This window comes from Echinops telfairi, unplaced genomic scaffold, assembly GCF_000313985.2.
Source record: "Echinops telfairi isolate 266 unplaced genomic scaffold, ASM31398v2 ScPeMD7_7469;HRSCAF=8507_1, whole genome shotgun sequence".
Classification (NCBI taxonomy): Eukaryota; Metazoa; Chordata; class Mammalia; order Afrosoricida; family Tenrecidae; genus Echinops; species Echinops telfairi.
In genome coordinates this window covers 111,984,461-111,994,723 of record NW_022111373.1, presented here as the reverse complement: position 1 = coordinate 111,994,723, position 10,263 = coordinate 111,984,461, and positions in this window count along the sequence as shown.

Sequence of the window (10,263 nt, the reverse complement as noted above, 5' to 3'; positions counted from 1 at the left end):
TCCAGTGGCCTACAAATGGGCTTTGGGTCTCCACTCCGCACTCCCCCTCTCATTCACGATGATATGATTTTTTGTTCTGATGATGCCTGATACCTGATCCATTTGACACCTCGTGATCGCACAGGCTGGTGTGCTTCTTTCATGTGGGCTTTGTTGCTTCTGAGCTATATGGCCGCTTGTTTACCTTCAAGCCTTTAAGACTCTAGACGCTATATCTTTTGATAGCCAGGCACCATCAGCTTTCTTCGCCACATTTGCATATGCACCCATTTGTCTTCAGCAATCGTATCAAGAAGGTGAGCACACAATATGATTTTTTGTTCTTTGTTGCCTGATTGGTAGGTTTGATAATTTAATGTCAACTTGAAGATGTATAAAAGTGTAGGGGTGGAATCAGTCAGGTCACAGCCTGATGCTGTCTCCTTGGCAGTGTGGGCTTCCTATAAAGAGGGTCCTGGGAACTGCACTTCTACTCTACCAGTCCACCTTCCTGCTTGAGGGGACTCTGACACCGACCCTGAGAGCTCCCATGTTTCCATCGATCTTGGATCCACGAAACTGCACCCACTGGCCTATGACCTTCCTGTATTCTACATCATTGTGTGTGGCTGTGTGAGTCTGAAAAGGGACTTATGGATCTGAGTTGGACGGGGCTGGGACACTTTATTGATAAATGATTACTTGTTGATATAAAGTTCTTTCTTACACTTATGTATCACTGGATTTGTTTCTCTAGCCAATCAGGCCGAACACATATCCCACGGTCCTTTTTGCAATTCTGTAGTACCACATGCAACCATGTTGCCAATCATGTTTCTCTGACAGTTCTACTTGTATTTTCATGTCCTATTTAAGCGGCCAGTTTAAGTGGCCATAGTAAATCATTGGACACCATTATAGCCCCATGCTGTTGGTCTCCCTCATCTGGATGATGTGTCTTTGTCCTGTTTAAGACTTAATAAATGTTCTCTGTAAATTATACGTGAGATTCTGGGCTCTTTTGTCCTCTGAAACTTCTTTGCTGCAAATATATCCGTGAATGTGGTGAAGTATACAGAAAGCAAAATTATGAAAACATCATAGACAAAAAAGAACCCGAGAGAATGAATCACTAGGCCTGGGGAATTAGGACAAAAGCTTGAGGGGACATCAAGGTCAATGGGTTCACAAAGACACTGTTTTACATTCTATACTAGTGAGTGGCACCTGGGATCTTAGGTGCCCATATTAGGTGCAACTACTGGACTCTCCTCATCTGGAGGAAAGAAGAGTGATGGAAACAATTAGTTCAGAGTACGAATGGGCCACACAAGCATAAGTTTCCACAACCCTGAGATCCTAAGAACTAGAAGGTGTTTGGCTACCAACACCAACTGCTCTGAAAGAGATCACCGTAGAACAGCCCAGAGAGAGAGTGGGAGAAAAATGTGGAACAAAACTCATCAAAACGTTCCAGGTTTTCTGGTCAGATCAAGACTGATGGGACCTTCAAGAATATAGCCCTTAGTCAATTCACTCTTACTAGAATAACCAACCATTTAAGCCAAGGCAGCTTCCACCCAAGAACAAAATCCAGGGGGTTCGGAAAATAGTAAAAACAGAGAACAGGGAAAAGTGCGATATGTGATGGTGCATGAGGGGACTGACTGCAAAGAAGAGTTGAAACAAAATGTAAATTAATGGTTGTTTAATGTAAAACTGGTCATGTGCTCTGTAAACCTTGACCTAATTCACAATAAACAAACAAACAACATATTAAGAATGGGATCTATTTCATTCTTGGCTAAAGGGGAGCTTCCAGAATATCATAAATATCTCTAACGTAGAACTCAGAATTACCCAGGAGAGCCCATTCCATGTAATAAGAGTGTATTTTTCCCCCCTTTTCCGACCAAATCTGCCCATTTCTTCTTATGTGCCCATCTGGGACACAGACTATTTATTATCTTCCTTAACACATGGAAAATAATCATGCTTCCTCTTAATCAGTGATAGTAGATACTTTTTTTTGAATCATTGATGTCATTACTGTGGTAGAAACGTGCAAGGAAAATATACCAATTACAACAGTAAGTAAATCTTAAAACATTACACTATAATGTTTTAACTGGAATATTTTGTTAAAAATAATTGGTCCACGATATACTTTGTGAGAGGGAGTGCTCTGTCTGGGATACCTAGACAGTAGGATGGTACCAGATTCTTTCAGTCTATCAGGCCTTTAATTTCTCCAGCCCATTGATGGAAAATTCTTTTCATTCTTTAGAAGTCTAGCTCAGATGTCTCAAAGTTTTTCCTAACCTACAAAACCTTGGCAAAGAATACTGACTATACCAGAGAATGCTTTAAGAACAAACAAATCTGTCTGGAGAAATAAAACCACAATGTTCCTTAGCAGTGAGGATGGTGAAACCTCAGCTCACATACCTTGAACAGGTTCACCAGGGAGAATTGTTAAATAGAGCATAAACGGAAATGAGTAAGACCCTCACAAAGTCCGCTGACACAGTGAGTCAACAGTGACCTAAGCGTAACAGCAATGAGAATAGCGCAGGACCGGTGAGTGGTTAGTTCTGTTGCGCAGAAGATTGCTATCAGACAGACATAACGGCACCTGACAACAAAGGTTTTTGTTGCTATTGTTTTCTCTATCTCCTTTACGCATTCTTCACATAACTGCCCATCTCCAAAAGAACGGAGAAAATCTTTTTCTCTGGGTCTTGTCCCAATGCTCTACTCCTCTAATATTGATGATAGCAGAAGTAATGAGGCAACTTCTGTTAACTGTAAAGTTTTAAGACTAACTACCCAATTAACCACCATTTCAGAATTCTTCCCTACCACTTGGTTTTAGATTGCAAATTCGTCTCTTTCTGCTTATACAAAAATATGTCCCTGTCTGTAACTCCAAAAGACTGATTATTTTGAATGATTTCAAAGGAAAAGGCTGTACATACCCATGGAAGAAGAGAAATTTCTTGACACATAAATTATGTTCAAGTGGAATCTAATAGGTTACTGATATGATTATTTAAAATTTGTATTAGCAAAGTCACTTCTTTAAATGATTTATTAAAATGAGGAACTAATGTCGGGGGTTTAAATGGAGAGAAAATGTTTTGAGAAACGATGTACAAATGCGCTTTACACAATTGATGTGTGTATGGATTGGGATAACAGTTGTATGAGCCCCTAATAAAATGTTTAAAAAATTTTTTAAAAGTAGTATGTATTATAACTGTCTTGTGAGCAAGGTTTGATCTAGGTATTTAACACGGAAAATTAAAAAAAGCAAAAAACATAACTTACTTGAATAGGACTTCTATTTAAGATTTATATGAATATACAATCTAAACTAATAGAAGTTAGAATTCTATATTCACAGCTTATTTTTAACATATTATAAATGTACCCTCATTAATATAACCCATTGCCGTCGAGTAATGAAAACTCACAGCAACTCTACAAGGCAGAGTAGAAGTACTCCACAAGACTCCCAAAGAAGTCACCTTGACAGAGAAGACTGCCAGATTCGGCTCCAGTGGGCTCAAACCACCATCCTTTTAGTTAGCAGCTGAGCACTTAGCCACAGTGCCACCAGGGTTCTTTTTAATTATATAAGTGGTCTGAAAGAGTTTAAAACTAAAATTTAAAGTATAGAATATTCCAGCTACGGTTTAAAGTAAAATGTTAAAACACTGAACATAGGTTTTCTCCCTACATTGTAGTTATACATTTTATTATATGATTTAAATATATTCTATAATAGCTATGATCTCTATTGGGAGTTTTATATGTCTCTATGGGTATTTAGATACCTGTTTTATGCAGTCAACAGGTAACGCATGTATAATATTGTAAAGAAAGGGAATTCCAGAAACCTTCATTGTACTCATGCAGAATTTCTAAGAAATGGCGTGGAAGTCATATTGACCTCTTCCAGACTGAGTAGCGATAACGAGCATCCAACCCAACACCATGCAAAGGCTGACTGCCACAGCCAGAGTTCACACATGGTTCCATCCTCCACCCTTCTTGTACTCTATTTGACACCAACTGTCTCTCCTATGACACGCTCATCTATTTCTGTGCTGAGTTTGAAAATCTGTTACAAGGGCCACACAAAATGCATAGACAACATTCATGGTCATGGGGTTTTACTAGAGCAGGTTAACAGGTTACTACAATTCATAATCCGAAAACATTAACGTTATAGTCTTTTGTCCACACCAGTGCTTCTTCTCAGCCAACAGCCACTTCCCTTTGGTCCTTGGCCTCTTGGCCATGGGATCCCTTGGCCACTGCCTGTGTAGGGCCCACCTGCCACTCTACCTCACTGCCTATTGTTTAGGCAGTGTGTTCAGCATGGCTATACCTCATCTCAGTCTGTGGCCTGTGTTGGCCTTCATGCCTCTACTGTCTCTCTTAATTCAGGCAGGGATCTCACTCATGCTCCACTGGTGGCTCATCTTTTTTGGTAGTCATGGGAATCTCTATGTTCCTGCTTTTGAGATGGCTCTCTTATACCCAGACAAATAGCAAAACCGACTAAACCCTTTACTAGTGTTATACACACCATATTTGCTGGTCCGACCTAACCATTTCAGAGTAATCGAGAAATACCAGGGGGTATCCAAAAAAAGGGATCTTTTCCCCTCAAAGCTATGTGTTTAAGCTTTTTTACAAAACAACCGAATCACCTTTGAAGTACCCTCCATTACACTTAATTTATTACATTTGTCAAATTTGTGATTCCATTCTTTTTTTTTTTTAATCATTTTATTGTGGGGACTTACAACTCATCACAATCTATACATATATCCTATTGTGTCAAGCACATTTGTACATTTGTTGCCACCATCATACTCAAAACATTTGCTTTCTGCTTGAGCCCTTGGTATCAGCTCATTTTTCCTCTCCCTCCTAGCTCCCCCTCCCTCATGAACCCATGATAATTTATAAACTATTATGATTTTGTCATATCTTACACAATCTGACATTCAAACGCATTTGTTTGGATGGCTGACAGCACCTGCCTCGTTTTTTCCTTCACCTCTTCTATATTGTCAAATCACGGTCCTTTTATGTCCATCTTCATTTGCAGTCGCACAGAACAAGGTCAGGTGAATAAGATGCATGGGGCAAGAGAAGCGTGCTGTTTATTGTCCAAAACCGGCACACTGAGATGGCTGTGTTAGGAGGTACACTGTCGTGGTGGCAAAACCCATCCCCCATCTACCACAAAGCAGGCCTTTTTTGTCGCACATTGTTATGCAATCTTTTGAGAACCTCTAAATAGAAAGCTTGATTAACAGTCTGACCTGGTGGAACGAAGTCCAAATGCACTATGCCCCTCACATTAAAAAAAAAAAATGCCCCTCACATCAAAAAAACAAATGAGCATTGGTTTCTTGGGGGTACCCCCTCATGGACAAAAGAGCAAAATTTCATTTCACCATACTCTACATAGATGAAGAGGCAGTCAGTCAAGTAGAACAAGGGAATGAATGCCAAATGGTTTCAAATCAGAGAAGGTGTGCGTCAGGGTTCTATCCTTTCACTTTCCTTCTCCAGTCTCTGTATGCTTGGTAAATAATCTGACAAGCTAAACTACATGAAGAAGAATGTGACCTCAGAATGGAGGAAGACTTATTGACAACCTGAGATATGCAGATGACAGAACTGGCTTTCTCAATGTGAGGACGATTTGAAGCACTTACTGATGAAGATCAGTAGCCATCAGTATGGATTACAACTCAATGTAAAGAAAACAATCCTCACAACTGAACCACTAATCATCATCCTGGTAGACAGAGAAAAGACTAAGGCTGTGAAGAATTTCTCTTACTTGAATCTATAATCCACACTTATGGAAGCAGCAGTGAGGAAATCCAATGTAGTGGTACAATGGGCCAATCTACAGCACAATTTCTCTGTTAAGTGGTAAGCAACCAAGATGATTGTCACTTTGAGGACTAGGGTACATCTGACCCAAGCCATGGTGCCAAGAGCTTCAAAATTTTCAAATAAAAATTCCATGATCTTTTTGTTCCATTTTTCCATGAATACTTTAAAGCCCACTAGTATTTTCAACCACCTTACATGTGTGTGAAAACTAGAAAATGAATAAGATCAAAGAACTGCTATAATTGAATTATGGTGTTGGCAAAGAATACCAAAGATACCATAGACTGTCAGAAGAATAAATATCTGTATTGGAAGAAATACAGCTAGGATGCTCCTTAGAAGTGAAGATGGTGAGACTTTACCTTTAGTTATATGAGTCCCTCAAAAAAATGAAGATACCATGCTTGGTCAAATTTGCAAGCACAGTGGAAGGGGAGCATGATGTTCAATGAGATGAACTGACACAATAGCTTAACAATGGGCTCAAACAAGGCAACACTTGTGACGGCACATGACTGGGCAGGGCTTAGTTGTGGTCTACCTAGGGTCACTATGAATCTGAATCCACTTAATGATACCTAACAACAACAATGGTTTAACAAGAACTTTGTTCAACAATTTAAATTTGTCAAATATAAATTAAAAAAAAAAAATAACAGTGCCTAGGAATGCAAAATCAACTTAAAAGGTGTACTAAGTCCTTTCATAAAATCACTTTCCTGATCCATCTAAGTGTACTCCTTCTGAGTAATGTATTTACATAAATAAAAGGCAAGAAACCGTATTTTCAGGTTGAACTAAATGGACACAGAACTAAAACCCATCCACTCGCCTTACAAATCCTCTAATCAGTCTATCCTTGTCTATTTTTAAATGTCAAGTACTTCGTAAATTTATAAAGATGTTCTAGGAAATATGGCTCAGATGTTTGCAGTTAAAAATAATGGAGAAGAGGAGCTTCTCAGTGGAAAAATAAAGTGCTTTCTTCAACTTAATCTCTCTTCATAATAGTTCTTCATAATAAAACTGGCGATTTGGCTAGTACTTGGGACAATCACACTTGTTAACACTCAGTATGAGGTAATTTGTGGTAGGAGATTATAACCAAATTCACAAAGCATTTTACTACAGGCCATTCACAAAGTTATAAGAATAATGGCTGTCATTCAAGAAAGCTTCCTTTATCGTGGAATTTATATTACTATGATTTTTCTTCAATACACAATATAAAGAAATACAACTAGAACTTTCCCAAAATAGTAAAGATAACTACAAGTAATTACTATTTAAAAATTATAATCACTAGATGCTGTTATAATTTGTCTTAGCCTCTTATATTTTACAGAGATACTTGTAAAATCATTAGGTTTCCAGTCATCTAATTAGAAATCTCTTATTATAAGAGACAAAAAATTCTATTCGTCTTGGAAACTATTCACTATGTAAATGAACAGAAAGAATAGAACAGCTGTGCTGAAAGGCTTTGACAACTAATTTTGATATATATCCAGTCTATTATTACTTGGAAATTAGTTTTATGTTTTGCTTGTAAAGTTTCTTTCACATTTCTTTTCCTCTGTGAGTCATGTCTACGTAAATGAGTCTAGACCATTTGTCTGACAGGTGGATTCTATAAATGTCTTCAAAAGGCCTGCCACGTAGAAATCCATAAGGGGCATAGGTAAAGGGTACCAATACAGGGGATATAAAAAGGTCATGGAAAAATAGAATTCAAAGATAATGGGATTTTTTTCATGAACCTTTTGAAATGCCCTCATATATGTTGTCGATAGCACAACTTGATAGGGATATGAATTAAAAGCCTGAGAACTTAAAACAATAACAAAACCAGAAGACTCCAACTCACAGCAACCCTATAGGACAGGGGAGAACTGTCCCTGGGGGTTTCCAGACAGTACCTTCTTACAGAAGTAGAAAGCCCCATCTTTCTCCCAGAAACCTGAAAAAGTGTTATTAAAAATGTTATGCTCCAATATTCCCATATGTAATTTGCCCATCTTTATTTCCTTTCAATGCTTCTGCCATTATTCACTATATCTCATGTTTAGCAGTAGACTTTTTTACCTGTCTTAAAAAAAGACGTTTAAAACACTTCTGGTCACTGCTTTCTGTGTTTGACTTATTAAAACTACCATAGTTGAAACAGTTCAGACTCAAGGCAAAGGATTAAATTGCAGAGTAGGGTTTTTCAAAGGTTGTAATCTAAATCTCTGAAATTCCAATGAATATTTTCTTACTTCATGATCTCTTATCTCCATCAATCTGGCATCTAGGCAACTATTCACACTAAAAACCAAAACCAAAACCCAAACTCACAGCCACTGACTGAATCAATGCCGATTCTCTGTGGATTTCGGAAACTTTAACTGTTCACAAGAGTAGAAAGCCCAGTCTTTCTCCAGTAGAGCTGCAGGTGGTTTCAAACTGCCACCCATGTGTATTTGCAGACCAGCACATAACCACTACACCACTAAAGTTCTTCTCAAATTTACTGCTTGCCCATTTCAACAACGGCTTTTTCTGTTTTCAAATGTTACCTTGATTTTTCTATCAGGATAAAAAAGAAAGCTTTCTATTCCCATAAAGGATTACACTCATGGAAACCCATATGCACAATCCTACAGTCTCTATGAGTCGGAATCAATTTGATGGCAGTGAATTTTGAGGGGGGGTGTGTTTGTTTGGTTGATTTGGTTTTTTACTTTTCTATCAGATTGCTAAACAAACCCACCTTCTTTTCCTTGGTTTCTGCAACTTCACCCACTCTTCACTTACCAATGATCTCATTTCACATTTACTACCACAATTAGAAATCGATTCTTTGACTATTTGTGCATTAACAACACACACCTGCAGTAGCAAACACTGGAGTAAAGGGAAAGTAACTCTGGTTCTAACAATGAAGGCCACATGTCAACTTAGCCGGACCACGATTCTCAGGAGTTTGGCAGTTATGTGGTAATGTACTCAGCTTCCATTTCACATAACACTTTCGCATAATGGCCTGGTTTTTTGGAACCTAGCCACCTTGGTCCATGAGGAGTGAGTGTACATTGTCTTGTCCCTTTTCCTATCTATTTCTCATTGCTCCTTAGGTGTCTTCTAATTAGCATCAAGGTTTCTGACTCTCATGCAGTCCATTGCGCTCTTAACTGTGCTGATGCCCAACATAAATTATGGCCACCACATGTCTCGGAGTATCATTTATTGTCAGAATACAGTTATATTTTATTATTGAAATTCTGATTTCTGTCAAAATGACATTTTGAAGAATACATATCTAATTTAGGTAGTCAGCAAAAAAAGTCTTCACTGCTTATAACACAAATACTTAAAAGTTTCAATACTCAAAAGCAAAAGTCACTTAACACTTAAGTACTCAAAAAATACGGACAACAGAAAAGTGGGTGAAGGGATATGTCGCAGTGTAAGATATGACAAAATAATAATAATTTGTAAATTATCAAGGGTTCATGAGGGAGGAGGGAACAGGGAGGGAGGGGGAAAAATGAGGAGCTGATACCAAGGGCTCAATCAGAAAGCAAATGTTATAAATGAGTATAATGATGGCAACAAATGTACAAATGTACTTGACACAATGGATCTATGTATGGATTGTGATAAAAGTTGTACGAGCCCCCAATCAAATGATTAAAAACAACAACAAAAGATAATACAATACACACACACCAGTAATGCATACAGATAAGAAGTTATTAATAAATGATAAATCTGAATGCTTAATTCCAGAATACAGCATTACTTTGTAGGTTATATAGCAATTTAAATTACAGATTGACAATTATTGTTTAATATAGTTTTTAAAGTGACATAGAAAAGAAATAGAGCAAGTATTAATAGTGTGAAGAAGAGATTAATATTTATTGAATTTTCACTGAACAGTTGTCATCAGACACCTATGCCAGGATACTGTCACAAATTTTCTCATTTAATATTTTAAATGGTGTTGCAAAGCAGGTTGTGCAAATGGCAAAGTTTGTTATGGAAGTCAAACAATATGTCTAAAAATAGTTTCTTGTAAGTTGTGGAGTAAACATCTGAATCTACAAAGTCAATTTTCCTTTCAGAGCAATAAATTAGGAATGTATACTTTTAAACAGAAATGATGTGCTAATTTTTAAAATAAAATATAACTGGTATTTTTTTTTAAAAAAACACATAGAATTGCAATGGTAAATTGCAGCTATTCCAAACTGTATGAAATACTAAAGTTTTTACCTAATTTACAGTTCCACATTACACGCACAAGTGCACATGAAGTACCATAAAAACAAGAAGGGAAGAATTACTGACGTTTGTTTCAAGTTGTATTAA